The 24935-nt window shown below is 34.8% G+C and overlaps 4 non-coding genes across 4 annotated transcripts; all 4 read left to right on the top strand.

Annotated features, from left to right (window-relative positions):
* The first annotated feature begins 13542 nt into the window (after nucleotides 1-13542).
* On the top strand, nucleotides 13543-13615 carry TRNAR-CCU (transfer RNA arginine (anticodon CCU)). The gene has a single exon. It is a non-coding gene; the product is annotated as a tRNA-Arg (tRNA).
* Nucleotides 13616-14485: 870 nt separating this feature from the next.
* TRNAR-CCU (transfer RNA arginine (anticodon CCU)) lies at nucleotides 14486-14558 on the top strand. The gene has a single exon. It is a non-coding gene; the product is annotated as a tRNA-Arg (tRNA).
* A 5726-nt stretch (nucleotides 14559-20284) lies between these two features.
* Nucleotides 20285-20357, top strand: TRNAR-CCU (transfer RNA arginine (anticodon CCU)). The gene has a single exon. It is a non-coding gene; the product is annotated as a tRNA-Arg (tRNA).
* Nucleotides 20358-21243: 886 nt separating this feature from the next.
* On the top strand, nucleotides 21244-21316 carry TRNAR-CCU (transfer RNA arginine (anticodon CCU)). Its single transcript has one exon. It is a non-coding gene; the product is annotated as a tRNA-Arg (tRNA).
* Nucleotides 21317-24935: the final 3619 nt, after the last annotated feature.

Below are 24935 nucleotides of genomic sequence, written 5' to 3'. Positions count from 1 at the left end.
TGATACTTTATCCTTGCTTCAACTGTACAACAGTCTTGTAGTGTTTAGATTGCAAAAACATGACCACAGAAGTTTAAAATGACATTTATTATAACATTGTTGTGGTTTTTTTGTTTACTTTTCTATCACTGTGAAAAGCTTATTCAAGTGCCATCTGGCATGCATGATCCTTTGTTGCTCATCATTCATCTCCAAAAATGATTTTCTTTTTAAATTCTTATGACTGTACTGATTGTATTGAATAAAATCCACATCTAGCATAACTGTTTTATGCTGCACAGTGCTCCAGTGGTGCAATTGGACAGCGTGTGGTACTTATAAGACAGTCTCTGTTGAGCAATGTCAAGGTTGTGAATTCAAGTCTCACCTGAAGCAGTTTTGTTTACAGTTTTTTTCCTTTTTCTTATGTCATTAGTCATTGATTATAATCTTCTACCTTAATATTTAATATGATATTACAAAGGATGAAAGAAAGAAAGAAAGAAAGAAAGAAAGAAAGAAAGAAAGAAAGAAAGAAAGAAAGAAAGAAAGAAAGAAAGAAAAAACACAAATATGATTGTGAATTTAAGTTGTCAGCACACATCTGCTTTGGTTCAAATGCACTGCATATCTTCCTTCAGTGAGCCAACAAAACAGCAATTGAAAAGATTAACACACTGTCGGTAAAGCAGTTGCATCAAATAGATTTTTTGCAATATAGCATGATAATCCATACTGACAGCTCTGGATAGTACCAGCACATTTCTTGCTGGACTTGGTAATGCAAAGAACACAGTAAACAGCTTCACTTTTTCTCAAAAATAAATAATTGACTATTAAAAACCTATCAGTCTTGAATGAGAAAGTCAGTAATCCCCAGTGGCCTAATGGATAAGGCACTGGCTTCCTAAACCAGGGATTGTGGGTTCAAGTCCCATCTGGTGTGGAACTCATTAAAGCAGCTGTGTCGTCACTAGAGTTGATATTTTATCCTTGCTTCAACTGTACAACAGTCTTGTAGTGTTTAGATTGCAAAAACATGACCACAGAAGCTAAAAATGACATTTATTATAACATTGTTGTGTTTTTTTTGTTTACTTTTCTATCACTGTGGAAAGCTTATTCAAGTGCCATCTGGCATGCATGATCCTTTGTTGCTCATCATTCATCACCAAAAATGATTTTCTTTTTAAATTCTTATGACTGTACTGATTGTATTGAATAAAATCCACATCTAGCATAACTGTTTTATGCTGCACAGTGCTCCAGTGGTGCAATTGGACAGCGCGTGGTACTTATAAGACAGTATCTGTTGAGCAATGTCAAGGTTGTGAATTCAAGTCTCACCTGAAGCAGTTTTGTTTACAGTTTTTTTCCTTTTTCTTATGTCATTAGTCATTGATTATAATCTTCTACCTTAATATTTAATATGATATTACAAAGGATGGAAGAAAGAAAGAAAGAAAGAAAGAAAGAGAGAAAGAAAGAAAGAAAGAAAGAAAGAAAGAAAGAAAGAAAGAAAGAAAGAAAGAAAGAAAGAAAGAAAGAAAGAAAGAAAGAAAGAAAGAAAGAAAGAACACAAATATGATTATGAATTTAAGTTGTCAGCACACATCTGCTTTGGTTCAAATGCACTGCATATCTTCCTTCAGTCAGCCAACAAAACAGCAATTGAAAAGCTTAACACACTGTTGGTAAAGCAGTTGCATCAAATAGATTTTTTGCAATATAGCATGATAATCCATACTGACAGCTCTGGATAGTACCAGCACATTTCTTGCTGGACTTGGTAATGCAAAGAACACAGTAAACAGCTTCACTTTTTCTCAAAAATAAATAATTGACTATTAAAAACCTATCAGTCTTGAATTAGAAAGTCAGTAAGCCCCAGTGGCCTAATGGATAAATCACTGGCCTCCTAAGCCAGGGATTGCGGGTTCAAGTCCCATCTGGGGTGGAAATCATTAAAGCAGCTGTGTCGTCACTAGAGTTGATACTTTATCCTTGCTACAACAGTCTTGTAGTGTTTAGATTGCAAAAACATGACCACAGAAGCTAAAAATGACATTTATTATAACATTGTTGTGGTTTTTTTGTTTACTTTTCTATCACTGTGGAAAGCTTATTCAAGTGCCATCTGGCATGCATGATCCTTTGTTGCTCATCATTCATCACCAAAAATGATTTTCTTTTTAAATTCTTATGACTGTACTGATTGTATTGAATAAAATCCACATCTAGCATAACTGTTTTATGCTGCAAAGTGCTCCAGTGGTGCAATTGGACAGCGCGTGGTACTTATAAGACAGTATCTGTTGAGCAATGTCAAGGTTGTGAATTCAAGTCTCACCTGAAGCAGTTTTGTTTACAGTTTTTTTTCCTTTTTCTTATGTCATTAGTCATTGATTATAATCTTCTACCTTAATATTTAATATGATATTACAAAGGATGGAAGAAAGAAAGAAAGAAAGAGAGAGAGAGAAAGAAAGAAAGAAAGAAAGAAAGAAAGAAAGAAAGAAAGAAAGAAAGAAAGAAAGAAAGAAAGAACACAAATATGATTGTGAATTTAAGTTGTCAGCACACATCTGCTTTGGTTCAAATGCACTGCATATCTTCCTTCAGTCAGCCAACAAAACAGCAATTGAAAAGCTTAACACACTGTTGGTAAAGCAGTTGCATCAAATAGATTTTTTGCAATATAGCATGATAATCCATACTGACAGCTCTGGATAGTACCAGCACATTTCTTGCTGGACTTGGTAATGCAAAGAACACAGTAAACAGCTTCACTTTTTCTCAAAAATAAATAATTGACTATTAAAAACCTATCAGTCTTGAATTAGAAAGTCAGTAAGCCCCAGTGGCCTAATGGATAAATCACTGGCCTCCTAAGCCAGGGATTGCGGGTTCAAGTCCCATCTGGGGTGGAAATCATTAAAGCAGCTGTGTCGTCACTAGAGTTGATACTTTATCCTTGCTACAACAGTCTTGTAGTGTTTAGATTGCAAAAACATGACCACAGAAGCTAAAAATGACATTTATTATAACATTGTTGTGTTTTTTTTGTTTACTTTTCTATCACTGTGGAAAGCTTATTCAAGTGCCATCTGGCATGCATGATCCTTTTTTGCTCATCATTCATCACCAAAAATGATTTTCTTTTTAAATTCTTATGACTGTACTGATTGTATTGAATAAAATCCACATCTAGCATAACTGTTTTATGCTGCACAGTGCTCCAGTGGTGCAATTGGACAGCGCGTGGTACTTATAAGACAGTATCTGTTGAGCAATGTCAAGGTTGTGAATTCAAGTCTCACCTGAAGCAGTTTTGTTTACAGTTTTTTTCCTTTTTCTTATGTCATTAGTCATTGATTATAATCTTCTACCTTAATATTTAATATGATATTACAAAGGATGGAAGAAAGAAAGAAAGAAAGAGAGAAAGAAAGAAAGAAAGAAAGAAAGAAAGAAAGAAAGAAAGAAAGAAAGAAAGAAAGAAAGAAAGAAAGAAAGAAAGAAAGAACACAAATATGATTGTGAATTTAAGTTGTCAGCACACATCTGCTTTGGTTCAAATGCACTGCATATCTTCCTTCAGTCAGCCAACAAAACAGCAATTGAAAAGCTTAACACACTGTTGGTAAAGCAGTTGCATCAAATAGATTTTTTGCAATATAGCATGATAATCCATACTGACAGCTCTGGATAGTACCAGCACATTTCTTGCTGGACTTGGTAATGCAAAGAACACAGTAAACAGCTTCACTTTTTCTCAAAAATAAATAATTGACTATTAAAAACCTATCAGTCTTGAATTAGACAGTCAGTAAGCCCCAGTGGCCTAATGGATAAATCACTGGCCTCCTAAGCCAGGGATTGTGGGTTCAAGTCCCATCTGGGGTGGAAATCATTAAAGCAGCTGTGTCGTCACTAGAGTTGATACTTTATCCTTGCTTCAACTGTACAACAGTCTTGTAGTGTTTAGATTGCAAAAACATGACCACAGAAGCTAAAAATGACATTTATTATAACATTGTTGTGGTTTTTTTGTTTACTTTTCTATCACTGTGGAAAGCTTATTCAAGTGCCATCTGGCATGCATGATCCTTTGTTGCTCATCATTCATCACCAAAAATGATTTTCTTTTTAAATTCTTATGACTGTACTGATTGTATTGAATAAAATCCACATCTAACATAACTGTTTTATGCTGCAAAGTGTTCCAGTGGTGCAATTGGACAGCGCGTGCTACTTATAAGACAGTATCTGTTGAGCAATGTCAAGGTTGTGAATTCAAGTCTCACCTGAAGCAGTTTTGTTTACAGTTTTTTTCCTTTTTCTTATGTCATTAGTCATTGATTATAATCTTCTACCTTAATATTTAATATGATATTACAAAGGATGGAAGAAAGAAAGAAAGAAAGAAAGAAAGAAAGAAAGAAAGAAAGAAAGAAAGAAAGAAAGAAAGAAAGAAAGAAAGAAAGAAAAAACACAAACATGATTGTGAATTTAAGTTGTCAGCACACATCTGCTTTGGTTCAAATGCACTGCATATCTTCCTTCAGTCAGCCAACAAAACAGCAATTGAAAAGATTAACACACTGTTGGTAAAGCAGTTGCATCAAATAGTTTTTTTGCAATAGAGCATGATAATCCATACTGACAGCTCTGGATAGTACCAGCACATTTCTTGCTGGACTTGGTAATGCAAAGAACACAGTAAACAGCTTCACTTTTTCTCAATAATAAATAATTGACTATTAAAAACCTATCAGTCTTGAATGAGAAAGTCAGTAAGCCCCAGTGGCCTAATGGATAAGGCACTGGCCTCTTAAGCCAGGGATTGTGGGTTCAAGTCCCATCTGGGGTGGAACTCATTAAAGCAGCTGTGTCGTCACTAGAGTTGATACTTTATCCTTGCTTCAACTGTACAACAGTCTTGTAGTGTTTAGATTGCAAAAACATGACCACAGAAGCTAAAAATGACATTTATTATAACATTGTTGTGGTTTTTTTGTTTACTTTTCTATCACTGTGAAAAGCTTATTCAAGTGCCATCTGGCATGCATGATCCTTTGTTGCTCATCATTCATCTCCAAAAATGATTTTCTTTTTAAATTCTTATGACTGTACTGATTGTATTGAATAAAATCCACATCTAGCATAACTGTTTTATGCTGCACAGTGCTCCAGTGGTGCAATTGGACAGCGTGTGGTACTTATAAGACAGTCTCTGTTGAGCAATGTCAAGGTTGTGAATTCAAGTCTCACCTGAAGCAGTTTTGTTTACAGTTTTTCTCCTTTTTCTTAAGTCATTAGTCATTGATTATAATCTTCTACCTTAATATTTAATATGATATTACAAAGGATGAAAGAAAGAAAGAAAGAAAGAAAGAAAGAAAGAAAGAAAGAAAGAAAGAAAGAAAGAAAGAAAGAAAGAAAGAAACAACACAAATATGATTGTGAATTTAAGTTGTCAGCACACATCTGCTTTGGTTCAAATGCACTGCATATCTTCCTTCAGTGAGCCAACAAAACAGCAATTGAAAAGATTAACACACTGTCGGTAAAGCAGTTGCATCAAATAGATTTTTTGCAATATAGCATGATAATCCATACTGACAGCTCTGGATAGTACCAGCACATTTCTTGCTGGACTTGGTAATGCAAAGAACACAGTAAACAGCTTCACTTTTTCTCAAAAATAAATAATTGACTATTAAAAACCTATCAGTCTTGAATAAGAAAGTCAGTAATCCCCAGTGGCCTGATGGATAAGGCACTGGCTTCCTAAACCAGGGATTGTGGGTTCAAGTCCCATCTGGTGTGGAACTCATTAAAGCAGCTGTGTCGTCACTAGAGTTGATATTTTATCCATGCTTCAACTGTACAACAGTCTTGTAGTGTTTAGATTGCAAAAACATGACCACAGAAGCTAAAAATGACATTTATTATAACATTGTTGTGTTTTTTTTGTTTACTTTTCTATCACTGTGGAAAGCTTATTCAAGTGCCATCTGGCATGCATGATCCTTTGTTGCTCATCATTCATCACCAAAAATGATTTTCTTTTTAAATTCTTATGACTGTACTGATTGTATTGAATAAAATCCACATCTAGCATAACTGTTTTATGCTGCACAGTGCTCCAGTGGTGCAATTGGACAGCGCGTGGTACTTATAAGACAGTATCTGTTGAGCAATGTCAAGGTTGTGAATTCAAGTCTCACCTGAAGCAGTTTTGTTTACAGTTTTTTTCCTTTTTCTTATGTCATTAGTCATTGATTATAATCTTCTACCTTAATATTTAATATGATATTACAAAGGATGGAAGAAAGAAAGAAAGAAAGAAAGAAAGAAAGAAAGAAAGAAAGAAAGAAAGAAAGAAAGAAAGAAAGAAAGAAAGAAAGAACACAAATATGATTGTGAATTTAAGTTGTCAGCACACATCTGCTTTGGTTCAAATGCACTGCATATCTTCCTTCAGTCAGCCAACAAAACAGCAATTGAAAAGCTTAACACACTGTTGGTAAAGCAGTTGCATCAAATAGTTTTTTTGCAATAGAGCATGATAATCCATACTGACAGCTCTGGATAGTACCAGCACATTTCTTGCTGGACTTGGTAATGCAAAGAACACAGTAAACAGCTTCACTTTTTCTCAAAAATAAATAATTGACTATTAAAAACCTATCAGTCTTGAATTAGAAAGTCAGTAAGCCCCAGTGGCCTAATGGATAAATCACTGGCCTCCTAAGCCAGGGATTGTGGGTTCAAGTCCCATCTGCGGTGGAAATAATTAAAGCAGCTGTGTCGTCACTAGAGTTGATACTTTATCCTTGCTTCAACTGTACAACAGTCTTGTAGTGTTTAGATTGCAAAAACATGACCACAGAAGCTAAAAATGACATTTATTATAACATTGTTGTTGTTTTTTTGTTTACTTTTCTATCACTGTGGAAAGCTTATTCAAGTGCCATCTGGCATGCATGATCCTTTGTTGCTCATCATTCATCACCAAAAATGATTTTCTTTTTAAATTCTTATGACTGTACTGATTGTATTGAATAAAATCCACATCTAGCATAACTGTTTTATGCTGCAAAGTGCTCCAGTGGTGCAATTGGACAGCGCGTGGTACTTATAAGACAGTATCTGTTGAGCAATGTCAAGGTTGTGAATTCAAGTCTCACCTGAAGCAGTTTTGTTTACAGTTTTTATCCTTTTTCTTATGTCATTAGTCATTGATTATAATCTTCTACCTTAATATTTAATATGATATTACAAAGGATGGAAGAAAGAAAGAAAGAAAGAAAGAAAGAAAGAAAGAAAGAAAGAAAGAAAGAAAGAAAGAAAGAAAGAAAGAAAGAAAGAAAGAAAGAAAGAAAGAAAAAACACAAACATGATTGTGAATTTAAGTTGTCAGCACACATCTGCTTTGGTTCAAATGCACTGCATATCTTCCTTCAGTCAGCCAACAAAACAGCAATTGAAAAGATTAACACACTGTTGGTAAAGCAGTTGCATCAAATAGTTTTTTTGCAATAGAGCATGATAATCCATACTGACAGCTCTGGATAGTACCAGCACATTTCTTGCTGGACTTGGTAATGCAAAGAACACAGTAACCAGCTTCACTTTTTCTCAATAATAAATAATTGACTATTAAAAACCTATCAGTCTTGAATGAGAAAGTCAGTAAGCCCCAGTGGCCTAATGGATAAGGCACTGGCCTCTTAAGCCAGGGATTGTGGGTTCAAGTCCCATCTGGGGTGGAACTCATTAAAGCAGCTGTGTCGTCACTAGAGTTGATATTTTATCCTTGCTTCAACTGTACAACAGTCTTGTAGTGTTTAGATTGCAAAAACATGACCACAGAAGCTAAAAATGACATTTATTATAACATTGTTGTGGTTTTTTTGTTTACTTTTCTATCACTGTGAAAAGCTTATTCAAGTGCCATCTGGCATGCATGATCCTTTGTTGCTCATCATTCATCTCCAAAAATGATTTTCTTTTTAAATTCTCATGACTGTACTGATTGTATTGAATAAAATCCACATCTAGCATAACTGTTTTATGCTGCACAGTGCTCCAGTGGTGCAATTGGACAGCGTGTGGTACTTATAAGACAGTCTCTGTTGAGCAATGTCAAGGTTGTGAATTCAAGTCTCACCTGAAGCAGTTTTGTTTACAGTTTTTTTCCTTTTTCTTATGTCATTAGTCATTGATTATAATCTTCTACCTTAATATTTAATATGATATTACAAAGGATGAAAGAAAGAAAGAAAGAAAGAAAGAAAGAAAGAAAGAAAGAAAGAAAGAAAGAAAGAAAGAAAGAAAGAAAAAACACAAATATGATTGTGAATTTAAGTTGTCAGCACACATCTGCTTTGGTTCAAATGCACTGCATATCTTCCTTCAGTGAGCCAACAAAACAGCAATTGAAAAGATTAACACACTGTCGGTAAAGCAGTTGCATCAAATAGATTTTTTGCAATATAGCATGATAATCCATACTGACAGCTCTGGATAGTACCAGCACATTTCTTGCTGGACTTGGTAATGCAAAGAACACAGTAAACAGCTTCACTTTTTCTCAAAAATAAATAATTGACTATTAAAAACCTATCAGTCTTGAATGAGAAAGTCAGTAATCCCCAGTGGCCTAATGGATAAGGCACTGGCTTCCTAAACCAGGGATTGTGGGTTCAAGTCCCATCTGGTGTGGAACTCTTTAAAGCAGCTGTGTCGTCACTAGAGTTGATATTTTATCCTTGCTTCAACTGTACAACAGTCTTGTAGTGTTTAGATTGCAAAAACATGACCACAGAAGCTAAAAATGACATTTATTATAACATTGTTGTGTTTTTTTTGTTTACTTTTCTATCACTGTGGAAAGCTTATTCAAGTGCCATCTGGCATGCATGATCCTTTGTTGCTCATCATTCATCACCAAAAATGATTTTCTTTTTAAATTCTTATGACTGTACTGATTGTATTGAATAAAATCCACATCTAGCATAACTGTTTTATGCTGCACAGTGCTCCAGTGGTGCAATTGGACAGCGCGTGGTACTTATAAGACAGTATCAGTTGAGCAATGTCAAGGTTGTGAATTCAAGTCTCACCTGAAGCAGTTTTGTTTACAGTTTTTTTCCTTTTTCTTATGTCATTAGTCATTGATTATAATCTTCTACCTTAATATTTAATATGATATTACAAAGGATGGAAGAAAGAAAGAAAGAAAGAAAGAAAGAAAGAGAGAAAGAAAGAAAGAAAGAAAGAAAGAAAGAAAGAAAGAAAGAAAGAAAGAAAGAAAGAAAGAAAACACAAATATGATTGTGAATTTAAGTTGTCAGCACACATCTGCTTTGGTTCAAATGCACTGCATATCTTCCTTCAGTCAGCCAACAAAACAGCAATTGAAAAGCTTAACACACTGTTGGTAAAGCAGTTGCATCAAATAGATTTTTTGCAATATAGCATGATAATCCATACTGACAGCTCTGGATAGTACCAGCACATTTCTTGCTGGACTTGGTAATGCAAAGAACACAGTAAACAGCTTCACTTTTTCTCAAAAATAAATAATTGACTATTAAAAACCTATCAGTCTTGAATTAGAAAGTCAGTAAGCCCCAGTGGCCTAATGGATAAATCACTGTCCTCCTAAGCCAGGGATTGTGGGTTCAAGTCCCATCTGGGGTGGAACTCATTAAAGCAGCTGTGTCGTCACTAGAGTTGATACTTTATCCTTGCTACAACAGTCTTGTAGTGTTTAGATTGCAAAAACATGACCACAGAAGCTAAAAATGACATTTATTATAACATTGTTGTGGTTTTTTTGTTTACTTTTCTATCACTGTGGAAAGCTTATTCAAGTGCCATCTGGCATGCATGATCCTTTGTTGCTCATCATTCATCACCAAAAATGATTTTCTTTTTAAATTCTTATGACTATACTGATTGTATTGAATAAAATCCACATCTACCATAACTGTTTTATGCTGCAAAGTGCTCCAGTGGTGCAATTGGACAGCGCGTGGTACTTATAAGACAGTATCTGTTGAGCAATGTCAAGGTTGTGAATTCAAGTCTCACCTGAAGCAGTTTTGTTTACAGTTTTTTTCCTTTTTCTTATGTCATTATTCATTGATTATAATCTTCTACCTTAATATTTAATATGATATTACAAAGGATGGAAGAAAGAAAGAAAGAAAGAAAGAAAGAAAGAAAGAAAGAAAGAAAGAAAGAAAGAAAGAAAGAAAGAAAGAAAGAAAGAAAGAAAGAAAGAAAGAAAGAAAGAAAAAACACAAACATGATTGTGAATTTAAGATGTCAGCACACATCTGCTTTGGTTCAAATGCACTGCATATCTTCCTTCAGTCAGCCAACAAAACAGCAATTGAAAAGATTAACACACTGTTGGTAAAGCAGTTGCATCAAATAGTTTTTTTGCAATAGAGCATGATAATCCATACTGACAGCTCTGGATAGTACCAGCACATTTCTTGCTGGACTTGGTAATGCAAAGAACACAGTAACCAGCTTCACTTTTTCTCAATAATAAATAATTGACTATTAAAAACCTATCAGTCTTGTATGAGAAAGTCAGTAAGCCCCAGTGGCCTAATGGATAAGGCACTGGCCTCTTAAGCCAGGGATTGTGGGTTCAAGTCCCATCTGGGGTGGAACTCATTAAAGCAGCTGTGTCGTCACTAGAGTTGATATTTTATCCTTGCTTCAACTGTACAACAGTCTTGTAGTGTTTAGATTGCAAAAACATGACCACAGAAGCTAAAAATGACATTTATTATAACATTGTTGTGGTTTTTTTGTTTACTTTTCTATCACTGTGAAAAGCTTATTCAAGTGCCATCTGGCATGCATGATCCTTTGTTGCTCATCATTCATCTCCAAAAATGATTTTCTTTTTAAATTCTTATGACTGTACTGATTGTATTGAATAAAATCCACATCTAGCATAACTGTTTTATGCTGCACAGTGCTCCAGTGGTGCAATTGGACAGCGTGTGGTACTTATAAGACAGTCTCTGTTGAGCAATGTCAAGGTTGTGAATTCAAGTCTCACCTGAAGCAGTTTTGTTTACAGTTTTTTTCCTTTTTCTTATGTCATTAGTCATTGATTATAATCTTCTACCTTAATATTTAGTATGATATTACAAAGGATGAAAGAAAGAAAGAAAGAAAGAAAGAAAGAAAGAAAGAAAGAAAGAAAGAAAGAAAGAAAGAAAGAAAGAAAGAAAAAACACAAATATGATTGTGAATTTAAGTTGTCAGCACACATCTGCTTTGGTTCAAATGCACTGCATATCTTCCTTCAGTGAGCCAACAAAACAGCAATTGAAAAGATTAACACACTGTCGGTAAAGCAGTTGCATCAAATAGATTTTTTGCAATATAGCATGATAATCCATACTGACAGCTCTGGATAGTACCAGCACATTTCTTGCTGGACTTGGTAATGCAAAGAACACAGTAAACAGCTTCACTTTTTCTCAAAAATAAATAATTGACTATTAAAAACCTATCAGTCTTGAATGAGAAAGTCAGTAATCCCCAGTGGCCTAATGGATAAGGCACTGGCTTCCTAAACCAGGGATTGTGGGTTCAAGTCCCATCTGGTGTGGAACTCTTTAAAGCAGCTGTGTCGTCACTAGAGTTGATATTTTATCCTTGCTTCAACTGTACAACAGTCTTGTAGTGTTTAGATTGCAAAAACATGACCACAGAAGCTAAAAATGACATTTATTATAACATTGTTGTGTTTTTTTTGTTTACTTTTCTATCACTGTGGAAAGCTTATTCAAGTGCCATCTGGCATGCATGATCCTTTGTTGCTCATCATTCATCACCAAAAATGATTTTCTTTTTAAATTCTTATGACTGTACTGATTGTATTGAATAAAATCCACATCTAGCATAACTGTTTTATGCTGCACAGTGCTCCAGTGGTGCAATTGGACAGCGCGTGGTACTTATAAGACAGTATCAGTTGAGCAATGTCAAGGTTGTGAATTCAAGTCTCACCTGAAGCAGTTTTGTTTACAGTTTTTTTCCTTTTTCTTATGTCATTAGTCATTGATTATAATCTTCTACCTTAATATTTAATATGATATTACAAAGGATGGAAGAAAGAAAGAAAGAAAGAAAGAAAGAAAGAAAGAGAGAAAGAAAGAAAGAAAGAAAGAAAGAAAGAAAGAAAGAAAGAAAGAAAGAAAGAAAGAAAGAAAGAAAGAAAGAAAGAAAACACAAATATGATTGTGAATTTAAGTTGTCAGCACACATCTGCTTTGGTTCAAATGCACTGCATATCTTCCTTCAGTCAGCCAACAAAACAGCAATTGAAAAGCTTAACACACTGTTGGTAAAGCAGTTGCATCAAATAGATTTTTTGCAATATAGCATGATAATCCATACTGACAGCTCTGGATAGTACCAGCACATTTCTTGCTGGACTTGGTAATGCAAAGAACACAGTAAACAGCTTCACTTTTTCTCAAAAATAAATAATTGACTATTAAAAACCTATCAGTCTTGAATTAGAAAGTCAGTAAGCCCCAGTGGCCTAATGGATAAATCACTGTCCTCCTAAGCCAGGGATTGTGGGTTCAAGTCCCATCTGGGGTGGAACTCATTAAAGCAGCTGTGTCGTCACTAGAGTTGATACTTTATCCTTGCTACAACAGTCTTGTAGTGTTTAGATTGCAAAAACATGACCACAGAAGCTAAAAATGACATTTATTATAACATTGTTGTGGTTTTTTTGTTTACTTTTCTATCACTGTGGAAAGCTTATTCAAGTGCCATCTGGCATGCATGATCCTTTGTTGCTCATCATTCATCACCAAAAATGATTTTCTTTTTAAATTCTTATGACTATACTGATTGTATTGAATAAAATCCACATCTACCATAACTGTTTTATGCTGCAAAGTGCTCCAGTGGTGCAATTGGACAGCGCGTGGTACTTATAAGACAGTATCTGTTGAGCAATGTCAAGGTTGTGAATTCAAGTCTCACCTGAAGCAGTTTTGTTTACAGTTTTTTTCCTTTTTCTTATGTCATTATTCATTGATTATAATCTTCTACCTTAATATTTAATATGATATTACAAAGGATGGAAGAAAGAAAGAAAGAAAGAAAGAAAGAAAGAAAGAAAGAAAGAAAGAAAGAAAGAAAGAAAGAAAGAAAGAAAGAAAGAAAGAAAGAAAGAAAGAAAGAAAAAACACAAACATGATTGTGAATTTAAGTTGTCAGCACACATCTGCTTTGGTTCAAATGCACTGCATATCTTCCTTCAGTCAGCCAACAAAACAGCAATTGAAAAGATTAACACACTGTTGGTAAAGCAGTTGCATCAAATAGTTTTTTTGCAATAGAGCATGATAATCCATACTGACAGCTCTGGATAGTACCAGCACATTTCTTGCTGGACTTGGTAATGCAAAGAACACAGTAAACAGCTTCACTTTTTCTCAAAAATAAATAATTGACTATTAAAAACCTATCAGTCTTGAATGAGAAAGTCAGTAAGCCCCAGTGGCCAAATGGATAAGGCACTGGCCTCCTAAGCTAGGGATTGTGGGTTCAAGTCCCATCTGGGGTGGAGCTCATTAAAGCAGCTGTGTCGTCACTAGAGTTTATACTTTATCCTTGCTTCAACTGTACAACAGTCTTGTAGTGTTTAGATTGCAAAAACATGACCACAGAAGCTAAAAATGACATTTATTATAACATTGTTGTGGTTTTTTTGTTTACTTTTCTATCACTGTGAAAAGCTTATTCAAGTGCCATCTGGCATGCATGATCCTTTGTTGCTCATCATTCATCACCAAAAATGATTTTCTTTTTAAATTCTTATGACTGTACTGATTGTATTGAATAAAATCCACATCTAGCATAACTGTTTTATGCTGCACAGTGCTCCAGTGGTGCAATTGGACAGCGTGTGGTACTTATAAGACAGTATCTGTTGAGCAATGTCAAGGTTGTGAATTCAAGTCTCACCTGAAGCAGTTTTGTTTACAGTTTTTTTCCTTTTTCTTATGTCATTAGTCATTGAATATAATCTTCTACCTTAATATTTAATATGATATTACAAAGGATGGAAGAAAGAAAGAAATAAAGAAAGAAAGAAAGAAAGAAAGAAAGAAAGATAGAAAGAAAGAACGCAAATATGATTGTGAATTTAAGTTGTCAGCACACATCTGCTTTGGTTCAAATGCACTGCATATCTTCCTTCAGTCAGCCAACAAAACAGCAATTGAAAAGATTAACACACTGTTGGTAAAGCAGTTGCATCAAATAGATTTTTTGCAATATAGCATGATAATCCATACTGACAGCTCTGGATAGTACCAGCACATTTCTTGCTGGACTTGGTAATGCAAAGAACACAGTAAACAGCTTCACTTTTTCTCAAAAATAAATAATTGACTATTAAAAACCTATCAGTCTTGAATGAGAAAGTCAGTAAGCCCCAGTGGCCTAATGGATAAGGCACTGGCCTCCTAAGCCAGGGATTGTGGGTTCAAGTCCCAGCTGGGGTGGAACTCATTAAAGCAGCTGTGTCGTCACTAGAGTTGATATTTTATCCTTGCTTCAACTGTACAACAGTCTTGTAGTGTTTAGATTGCAAAAACATGACCACAGAAGCTAAAAATAACATTTATTATAACATTGTTGTGGTTTTTTTGTTTACTTTTCTATCACTGTGGAAAGCTTATTCAAGTGCCATCTGGCATGCATGATCCTTTGTTGCTCATCATTCATCACCAAAAATGATTTTCTTTTTAAATTCTTATGACTGTACTGATTGTATTGAATAAAATCCACATCTAGAATAACTGTTTTATGCTGCAAAGTGCTCCAGTGGTGCAATTGGATAGCGCGTGGTACTTATAAGACAGTATCTGTTGAGCAATGTCAAGGTTGTGAATTCAAGTCTCACCTGAAGCAGTTTTGTTTACAGTTTTTTTCCTTTTTCTTATGTCATTAGTCATTGATTATAATCTTCTACCTTAATATTTAATATGATATTACAAAGGATGGAAGAAAGAAAGAAAGAAAGAAAGAAAGAAAGAAAGAAAGAAAGAAAGAAAGAAAGAAAGAAAGAAAGAAAGAAAGAAAGAAAGAAAAAACACAAACATGATTGTGAATTTAAGTTGTCAGCACACATCTACTTTGGTTCAAATGCACTGCATATCTTCCTTCAGTCAGCCAACAAAACAGCAATTGAAAAGATTAACACACTGTTGGTAAAGCAGTTGCATCAAATAGTTTTTTTGCAATAGAGCATGATAATCCATACTGACAGCTCTGGATAGTACCAGCACATTTCTTGCTGGACTTGGTAATGCAAAGAACACAGTAAACAGCTTCACTTTTTCTCAATAATAAATTATTGACTATTAAAAACCTATCAGTCTTGAATGAGAAAGTCAGTAAGCCCCAGTGGCCTAATGGATAAGGCACTGGCCTCTTAAGCCAGGGATTGTGGGTTCAAGTCCCATCTGGGGTGGAACTCATTAAAGCAGCTGTGTCGTCACTAGAGTTGATACTTTATCCATGCTTCAACTGTACAACAGTCTTGTAGTGTTTAGATTGCAAAAACATGACCACAGAAGCTAAAAATGACATTTATTATAACATTGTTGTGTTTTTTTTGTTTACTTTTCTATCACTGTGGAAAGCTTATTCAAGTGCCATCTGGCATGCATGATCCTTTGTTGCTCATCATTCATCACCAAAAATGATTTTCTTTTTAAATTCTTATGACTGTACTGATTGTATTGAATAAAATCCACATCTAGCATAACTGTTTTATGCTGCACAGTGCTCCAGTGGTGCAATTGGACAGCGCGTGGTACTTATAAGACAGTATCTGTTGAGCAATGTCAAGGTTGTGAATTCAAGTCTCACCTGAAGCAGTTTTGTTTACAGTTTTTTTCCTTTTTCTTATGTCATTAGTCATTGATTATAATCTTCTACCTTAATATTTAATATGATATTACAAAGGATGGAAGAAAGAAAGAAAGAAAGAAAGAAAGAAAGAAAGAAAGAAAGAAAGAACACAAATATGATTGTGAATTTAAGTTGTCAGCACACATCTGCTTTGGTTCAAATGCACTGCATATCTTCCTTCAGTCAGCCAACAAAACAGCAATTGAAAAGCTTAACACACTGTTGGTAAAGCAGTTGCATCAAATAGTTTTTTTGCAATAGAGCATGATAATCCATACTGACAGCTCTGGATAGTACCAGCACATTTCTTGCTGGACTTGGTAATGCAAAGAACACAGTAAACAGCTTCACTTTTTCTCAAAAATAAATAATTGACTATTAAAAACCTATCAGTCTTGAATTAGAAAGTCAGTAAGCCCCAGTGGCCTAATGGATAAATCACTGGCCTCCTAAGCCAGGGATTGTGGGTTCAAGTCCCATCTGCGGTGGAAATCATTAAAGCAGCTGTGTCGTCACTAGAGTTGATACTTTATCCTTGCTTCAACTGTACAACAGTCTTGTAGTGTTTAGATTGCAAAAACATGACCACAGAAGCTAAAAATGACATTTATTATAACATTGTTGTTGTTTTTTTGTTTACTTTTCTATCACTGTGGAAAGCTTATTCAAGTGCCATCTGGCATGCATGATCCTTTGTTGCTCATCATTCATCACCAAAAATGATTTTCTTTTTAAATTCTTATGACTGTACTGATTGTATTGAATAAAATCCACATCTAGCATAACTGTTTTATGCTGCAAAGTGCTCCAGTGGTGCAATTGGACAGCGCGTGGTACTTATAAGACAGTATCTGTTGAGCAATGTCAAGGTTGTGAATTCAAGTCTCACCTGAAGCAGTTTTGTTTACAGTTTTTTTCCTTTTTCTTATGTCATTAGTCATTGATTATAATCTTCTACCTTAATATTTAATATGATATTACAAAGGATGGAAGAAAGAAAGAAAGAAAGAAAGAAAGAAAAAAAGAAAGAAAGAAAGAAAGAAAGAAAGAAAGAAAGAAAGAAAGAAAAAACACAAACATGATTGTGAATTTAAGTTGTCAGCACACATCTGCTTTGGTTCAAATGCACTGCATATCTTCCTTCAGTCAGCCAACAAAACAGCAATTGAAAAGATTAACACACTGTTGGTAAAGCAGTTGCATCAAATAGTTTTTTTTGCAATAGAGCATGATAATCCATACTGACAGCTCTGGATAGTACCAGCACATTTCTTGCTGGACTTGGTAATGCAAAGAACACAGTAAACAGCTTCACTTTTTCTCAATAATAAATAATTGACTATTAAAAACCTATCAGTCTTGAATGAGAAAGTCAGTAAGCCCCAGTGGCCTAATGGATAAGGCACTGGCCTCTTAAGCCAGGGATTGTGGGTTCAAGTCCCATCTGGGGTGGAACTCATTAAAGCAGCTGTGTCATCACTAGAGTTGATACTTTATCCTTGCTACAACAGTCTTGTAGTGTTTAGATTGCAAAAACATGACCACAGAAGCTAAAAATGACATAAATTATAACATTGTTGTGGTTTTTTTGTTTACTTTTCTATCACTGTGAAAAGCTTATTCAAGTGCCATCTGGCATGCATGATCCTTTGTTGCTCATCATTCATCTCCAAAAATGATTTTCTTTTTAAATTCTTATGACTGTACTGATTGTATTGAATAAAATCCACATCTAGCATAACTGTTTTATGCTGCACAGTGCTCCAGTGGTGCAATTGGACAGCGTGTGGTACTTATAAGACAGTCTCTGTTGAGCAATGTCAAGGTTGTGAATTCAAGTCTCACCTGAAGCAGTTTTGTTTACAGTTTTTTTCCTTTTTCTTATGTCATTAGTCATTGATTATAATCTTCTACCTTAATATTTAATATGATATTACAAAGGATGAAAGAAAGAAAGAAAGAAAGAAAGAAAGAAAGAAAGAAAGAAAGAAAGAAAGAAAGAAAGAAAGAAAGAAAGAAAAAACACAAATATGATTGTGAATTTAAGTTGTCAGCACACATCTGCTTTGGTTCAAATGCACTGCATATCTTCCTTCAGTGAGCCAACAAAACAGCAATTGAAAAGATTAACACACTGTCGGTAAAGCAGTTGCATCAAATAGATTTTTTGCAATATAGCATGATAATCCATACTGACAGCTCTGGATAGTACCAGCACATTTCTTGCTGGACTTGGTAATGCAAAGAACACAGTAAACAGCTTCACTTTTTCTCAAAAAAAAATAATTGACTATTAAAAACCTATCAGTCTTGAATGAGAAAGTCAGTAATCCCCAGTGGCCTAATGGATAAGGCACTGGCTTCCTAAACCAGGGATTGTGGGTTCAAGTCCCATCTGGTGTGGAACTCATTAAAGCAGCTGTGTCGTCACTAGAGTTGATATTTTATCCTTGCTTCAACTGTACAACAGTCTTGTAGTGTTTAGATTGCAAAAACATGACCACAGAAGCTAAAAATGACATTTATTATAACATTGTTGTGTTTTTTTTGTTTACTTTTCTATCACTGTGGAAAGCTTATTCAAGTGCCATCTGGCATGCATGATCCTTTGTTGCTCATCATTCATCACCAAAAATGATTTTCTTTTTAAATTCTTATGACTGTACTGATTGTATTGAATAAAATCCACATCTAGCATAACTGTTTTATGCTGCACAGTGCTCCAGTGGTGCAATTGGACAGCGCGTGGTACTTATAAGACAGTATCAGTTGAGCAATGTCAAGGTTGTGAATTCAAGTCTCACCTGAAGCAGTTTTGTTTACAGTTTTTTTCCTTTTTCTTATGTCATTAGTCATTGATTATAATCTTCTACCTTAATATTTAATATGATATTACAAAGGATGGAAGAAAGAAAGAAAGAAAGAGAGAAAGAAAGAAAGAAAGAAAGAAAGAAAGAAAGAAAGAAAGAAAGAAAGAAAGAAAGAAAGAAAGAAAGAAAGAAAGAAAGAAAGAAAGAAAGAACACAAATATGATTGTGAATTTAAGTTGTCAGCACACATCTGCTTTGGTTCAAATGCACTGCATATCTTCCTTCAGTCAGCCAACAAAACAGCAATTGAAAAGCTTAACACACTGTTGGTAAAGCAGTTGCATCAAATAGATTTTTTGCAATATAGCATGATAATCCATACTGACAGCTCTGGATAGTACCAGCACATTTCTTGCTGGACTTGGTAATGCAAAGAACACAGTAAACAGCTTCACTTTTTCTCAAAAATAAATAATTGACTATTAAAAACCTATCAGTCTTGAATTAGAAAGTCAGTAAGCCCCAGTGGCCTAATGGATAAATCACTGTCCTCCTAAGCCAGGGATTGTGGGTTCAAGTCCCATCTGGGGTGGAACTCATTAAAGCAGCTGTGTCGTCACTAGAGTTGATACTTTATCCTTGCTACAACAGTCTTGTAGTGTTTAGATTGCAAAAACATGACCACAGAAGCTAAAAATGACATTTATTATAACATTGTTGTGGTTTTTTTGTTTACTTTTCTATCACTGTGGAAAGCTTATTCAAGTGCCATCTGGCATGCATGATCCTTTGTTGCTCATCATTCATCACCAAAAATGATTTTCTTTTTAAATTCTTATGACTGTACTGATTGTATTGAATAAAATCCACATCTAGCATAACTGTTTTATGCTGCAAAGTGCTCCAGTGGTGCAATTGGACAGCGCGTGGTACTTATAAGACAGTATCTGTTGAGCAATGTCAAGGTTGTGAATTCAAGTCTCACCTGAAGCAGTTTTGTTTACAGTTTTTTTCCTTTTTCTTATGTCATTAGTCATTGATTATAATCTTCTACCTTAATATTTAATATGATATTACAAAGGATGGAAGAAAGAAAGAAAGAAAGAAAGAAAGAAAGAAAGAAAGAAAGAAAGAAAGAAAGAAAGAAAGAAAGAAAGAAAGAAAGAAAAAAAGAAAGAAAGAAAGAAAGAAAAAACACAAACATGATTGTGAATTTAAGTTGTCAGCACACATCTGCTTTGGTTCAAATGCACTGCATATCTTCCTTCAGTCAGCCAACAAAACAGCAATTGAAAAGATTAACACACTGTTGGTAAAGCAGTTGCATCAAATAGTTTTTTTGCAATAGAGCATGCTAATCCATACTGACAGCTCTGGATAGTACCAGCACATTTCTTGCTGGACTTGGTAATGCAAAGAACACAGTAAACAGCTTCACTTTTTCTCAAAAATAAATAATTGACTATTAAAAACCTATCAGTCTTGAATGAGAAAATCACTAAACCCCAGTGGCCTAATGGATAAGGCACTGGTCTCCTAATCCAGGGATTGTGGGTTCAAGTCCCATCTGGGGTGGAACTCATTAAAGCAGCTGTGTCGTCACTAGAGTTTATACTTTATCCTTGCTTCAACTGTACAACAGTCTTGTAGTGTTTAGATTGCAAAAACATGACCACAGAAGCTAAAAATGACATTTATTATAACATTGTTGTGGTTTTTTTGTTTACTTTTCTATCACTGTGAAAAGCTTATTCAAGTGCCATCTGGCATGCATGATCCTTTGTTGCTCATCATTCATCACCAAAAATGATTTTCTTTTTAAATTCTTATGACTGTACTGATTGTATTGAATAAAATCCACATCTAGCATAACTGTTTTATGCTGCACAGTGCTCCAGTGGTGCAATTGGACAGCGTGTGGTACTTATAAGACAGTATCTGTTGAGCAATGTCAAGGTTGTGAATTCAAGTCTCACCTGAAGCAGTTTTGTTTACAGTTTTTTTCCTTTTTCTTATGTCATTAGTCATTGAATATAATCTTCTACCTTAATATTTAATATGATATTACAAAGGATGGAAGAAAGAAAGAAAGAAAGAAAGAAAGAAAGAAAGAAAGAAAGAAAGAAAGAAAGAAAGAAAGATAGAAAGAAAGAACACAAATATGATTGTGAATTTAAGTTGTCAGCACACATCTGCTTTGGTTCAAATGCACTGCATATCTTCCTTCAGTCAGCCAACAAAACAGCAATTGAAAAGATTAACACACTGTTGGTAAAGCAGTTGCATCAAATAGATTTTTTGCAATATAGCATGATAATCCATACTGACAGCTCTGGATAGTACCAGCACATTTCTTGCTGGACTTGGTAATGCAAAGAACACAGTAAACAGCTTCACTTTTTCTCAAAAATAAATAATTGACTATTAAAAACCTATCAGTCTTGAATGAGAAAGTCAGTAAGCCCCAGTGGCCTAATGGATAAGGCACTGGCCTCCTAAGCCAGGGATTGTGGGTTCAAGTCCCAGCTGGGGTGGAACTCATTAAAGCAGCTGTGTCGTCACTAGAGTTGATATTTTATCCTTGCTTCAACTGTACAACAGTCTTGTAGTGTTTAGATTGCAAAAACATGACCACAGAAGCTAAAAATAACATTTATTATAACATTGTTGTGGTTTTTTTGTTTACTTTTCTATCACTGTGGAAAGCTTATTCAAGTGCCATCTGGCATGCATGATCCTTTGTTGCTCATCATTCATCACCAAAAATGATTTTCTTTTTAAATTCTTATGACTGTACTGATTGTATTGAATAAAATCCACATCTAGCATAACTGTTTTATGCTGCAAAGTGCTCCAGTGGTGCAATTGGACAGCGCGTGGTACTTATAAGACAGTATCTGTTGAGCAATGTCAAGGTTGTGAATTCAAGTCTCACCTGAAGCAGTTTTGTTTACAGTTTTTTTCCTTTTTCTTATGTCATTAGTCATTGATTATAATCTTCTACCTTAATATTTAATATGATATTACAAAGGATGGAAGAAAGAAAGAAAGAAAGAAAGAAAGAAAGAAAGAAAGAAAGAAAGAAAGAAAAAACACAAACATGATTGTGAATTTAAGTTGTCAGCACACATCTGCTTTGGTTCAAATGCACTGCATATCTTCCTTCAGTCAGCCAACAAAACAGCAATTGAAAAGATTAACACACTGTTGGTAAAGCAGTTGCATCAAATAGTTTTTTTGCAATAGAGCATGATAATCCATACTGACAGCTCTGGATAGTACCAGCACATTTCTTGCTGGACTTGGTAATGCAAAGAACACAGTAAACAGCTTCACTTTTTCTCAATAATAAATAATTGACTATTAAAAACCTATCAGTCTTGAATGAGAAAGTCAGTAAGCCCCAGTGGCCTAATGGATAAGGCACTGGCCTCTTAAGCCAGGGATTGTGGGTTCAAGTCCCATCTGGGGTGGAACTCATTAAAGCAGCTGTGTCGTCACTAGAGTTGATACTTTATCCATGCTTCAACTGTACAACAGTCTTGTAGTGTTTAGATTGCAAAAACATGACCACAGAAGCTAAAAATGACATTTATTATAACATTGTTGTGTTTTTTTTGTTTACTTTTCTATCACTGTGGAAAGCTTATTCAAGTGCCATCTGGCATGCATGATCCTTTGTTGCTCATCATTCATCACCAAAAATGATTTTCTTTTTAAATTCTTATGACTGTACTGATTGTATTGAATAAAATCCACATCTAGCATAACTGTTTTATGCTGCACAGTGCTCCAGTGGTGCAATTGGACAGCGCGTGGTACTTATAAGACAGTATCTGTTGAGCAATGTCAAGGTTGTGAATTCAAGTCTCACCTGAAGCAGTTTTGTTTACAGTTTTTTTCCTTTTTCTTATGACATTAGTCATTGATTATAATCTTCTACCTTAATATTTAATATGATATTACAAAGGATGAAAGAAAGAAAGAAAGAAAGAAAGAAAGAAAGAAAGAAAGAAAGAAAGAAAGAAAGAAAGAAAGAAAGAAAGAAAGAAAAAACACAAATATGATTGTGAATTTAAGTTGTCAGCACACATCTGCTTTGGTTCAAATGCACTGCATATCTTCCTTCAGTCAGCCAACAAAACAGCAATTGAAAAGATTAACACACTGTTGGTAAAGCAGTTGCATCAAATAGTTTTTTTGCAATAGAGCATGATAATCCATACTGACAGCTCTGGATAGTACCAGCACATTTCTTGCTGGACTTGGTAATGCAAAGAACACAGTAAACAGCTTCACTTTTTCTCAATAATAAATAATTGACTATTAAAAACCTATCAGTCTTGAATGAGAAAGTCAGTAAGCCCCAGTGGCCTAATGGATAAGGCACTGGCCTCTTAAGCCAGGGATTGTGGGTTCAAGTCCCATCTGGGGTGGAACTCATTAAAGCAGCTGTGTCGTCACTAGAGTTGATACTTTATCCTTGCTGCAACTGTACAACAGTCTTGTAGTGTTTAGATTGCAAAAACATGACCACAGAAGCTAAAAATGACATAAATTATAACATTGTTGTGGTTTTTTTGTTTACTTTTCTATCACTGTGAAAAGCTTATTCAAGTGCCATCTGGCATGCATGATCCTTTGTTGCTCATCATTCATCTCCAAAAATGATTTTCTTTTTAAATTCTTATGACTGTACTGATTGTATTGAATAAAATCCACATCTAGCATAACTGTTTTATGCTGCACAGTGCTCCAGTGGTGCAATTGGACAGCGTGTGGTACTTATAAGACAGTCTCTGTTGAGCAATGTCAAGGTTGTGAATTCAAGTCTCACCTGAAGCAGTTTTGTTTACAGTTTTTTTCCTTTTTCTTATGTCATTAGTCATTGATTATAATCTTCTACCTTAATATTTAATATGATATTACAAAGGATGAAAGAAAGAAAGAAAGAAAGAAAGAAAGAAAGAAAGAAAGAAAGAAAGAAAGAAAGAAAGAAAGAAAGAAAGAAAGAAAAAACACAAATATGATTGTGAATTTAAGTTGTCAGCACACATCTGCTTTGGTTCAAATGCACTGCATATCTTCCTTCAGTGAGCCAACAAAACAGCAATTGAAAAGATTAACACACTGTCGGTAAAGCAGTTGCATCAAATAGATTTTTTGCAATATAGCATGATAATCCATACTGACAGCTCTGGATAGTACCAGCACATTTCTTGCTGGACTTGGTAATGCAAAGAACACAGTAAACAGCTTCACTTTTTCTCAAAAATAAATAATTGACTATTAAAAACCTATCAGTCTTGAATGAGAAAGTCAGTAATCCCCAGTGGCCTAATGGATAAGGCACTGGCTTCCTAAACCAGGGATTGTGGGTTCAAGTCCCATCTGGTGTGGAACTCATTAAAGCAGCTGTGTCGTCACTAGAGTTGATATTTTATCCTTGCTTCAACTGTACAACAGTCTTGTAGTGTTTAGATTGCAAAAACATGACCACAGAAGCTAAAAATGACATTTATTATAACATTGTTGTGTTTTTTTTGTTTACTTTTCTATCACTGTGGAAAGCTTATTCAAGTGCCATCTGGCATGCATGATCCTTTGTTGCTCATCATTCATCACCAAAAATGATTTTCTTTTTAAATTCTTATGACTGTACTGATTGTATTGAATAAAATCCACATCTAGCATAACTGTTTTATGCTGCACAGTGCTCCAGTGGTGCAATTGGACAGCGCGTGGTACTTATAAGACAGTATCAGTTGAGCAATGTCAAGGTTGTGAATTCAAGTCTCACCTGAAGCAGTTTTGTTTACAGTTTTTTTCCTTTTTCTTATGTCATTAGTCATTGATTATAATCTTCTACCTTAATATTTAATATGATATTACAAAGGATGGAAGAAAGAAAGAAAGAAAGAGAGAAAGAAAGAAAGAAAGAAAGAAAGAAAGAAAGAAAGAAAGAAAGAAAGAAAGAAAGAAAGAAAGAAAGAACACAAATATGATTGTGAATTTAAGTTGTCAGCACACATCTGCTTTGGTTCAAATGCACTGCATATCTTCCTTCAGTGAGCCAACAAAACAGCAATTGAAAAGATTAACACACTGTCGGTAAAGCAGTTGCATCAAATAGATTTTTTGCAATATAGCATG

Source organism: Pseudophryne corroboree, unplaced genomic scaffold (genome assembly GCF_028390025.1).
Source record: "Pseudophryne corroboree isolate aPseCor3 unplaced genomic scaffold, aPseCor3.hap2 scaffold_129, whole genome shotgun sequence".
NCBI lineage: Eukaryota > Metazoa > Chordata > Amphibia > Anura > Myobatrachidae > Pseudophryne > Pseudophryne corroboree.
Note: the sequence above shows the minus strand (reverse complement) of the source record. Positions and strands in the feature narration are given on the sequence as shown.